Source organism: Curcuma longa, unplaced genomic scaffold (genome assembly GCF_044706935.1).
Source record: "Curcuma longa cultivar G26 ecotype Majalengka, Jawa Barat unplaced genomic scaffold, ITB_CL_G26_1.1 contig_24539, whole genome shotgun sequence".
Lineage (NCBI taxonomy): Eukaryota > Viridiplantae > Streptophyta > Magnoliopsida > Zingiberales > Zingiberaceae > Curcuma > Curcuma longa.
Window position 1 is genome coordinate 1 of NW_027432461.1, and position 1,051 is coordinate 1,051.

Consider the following 1,051-nt stretch of genomic DNA (forward strand, 5'->3'; position numbering starts at 1 on the left):
AGGAGTTGTTACCAAATTTTGTATGGGGTGTCATTACGGAATTAAGTATTTTCCTTCATGATATTTGCTCCACAGTTTTGAAATACTCTCACATGGAGAAGCTAGAGCGAGAAATTCCTATAATTTTGTGCAATTTAGAAAGGATCTTTCCACCTTCATTTTTTGATTCGATGGAACATCTTTTGGTTCACTTGCCTTATGAAACCAAAGTTGGAGGTCCTGTTCATTTTCGATGGATGTATCCTTTTGAAAGGTAAAATTATTTTACTTATATAATTTGTTAATTTATATGTATTAATGTCTAATACACTTTGTTTTTTTACAATCAGATTTCTATACCATCTGAAGAAGAAAATAAAAAATAAGGCTCATGTTGAAGCCTCCATTGTTAATGCATATATTGTGGAGGAAGTAACAACATTTGCATCATATTATTTTGAACCTAATGTTCGAAGCAAAAGACAAAGAGCGGGAAGAAATGATGAGGGCCCAATCAATCCCAATTTGAGAACATTTTCCATTTTTAATTACCTGGGCCGACCAAGTGGACCATGTAAAGAGAGATACTTAACTAGTCAAGAATGGCGAGCAGCACATACATATATTTTACTGAATTGTCCAGAAGTAACACCATATTTTGAGTAAGTTTACATTTTATAATGCTTTCAATTGTAAATAATTAATGGGTAATAGCTCTCACGTTGATGGAGATTTATTATATCATCTTTCATGGGGTCCAAAAGCAATGGTACGGACTTGGCCAGCATATTTCATAAATGGTTATAATTTTCATACTCACGAATATGGAATGGGCAAGTCTACAATGAATAGCGGTGTTTGTGTGCAATCATCCAATGATGAAGCTCCAAGTAATGATTTTTATGGGTTATTGGATGAAATTTTAGAGGTGGAATACACAGGTTCAGATATTCGAGTTGTATTATTTATGTGTCGGTGGTTTGACCCTGTCAGAGGGATGAACGTGCATCCACGGTATCATTTGGTTGAAATTAATCATAAGAGATTATATAAGAGATATGAACCATTTGTC

The 1,051-nt window shown here is 34.0% G+C and overlaps 1 pseudogene; it reads left to right on the plus strand.

The window, feature by feature from the left end:
• Window positions 1-8: 8 nt before the first annotated feature.
• LOC141818353 (uncharacterized) lies at window positions 9-660 on the plus strand (annotated as a pseudogene).
• Window positions 661-1,051: the final 391 nt, after the last annotated feature.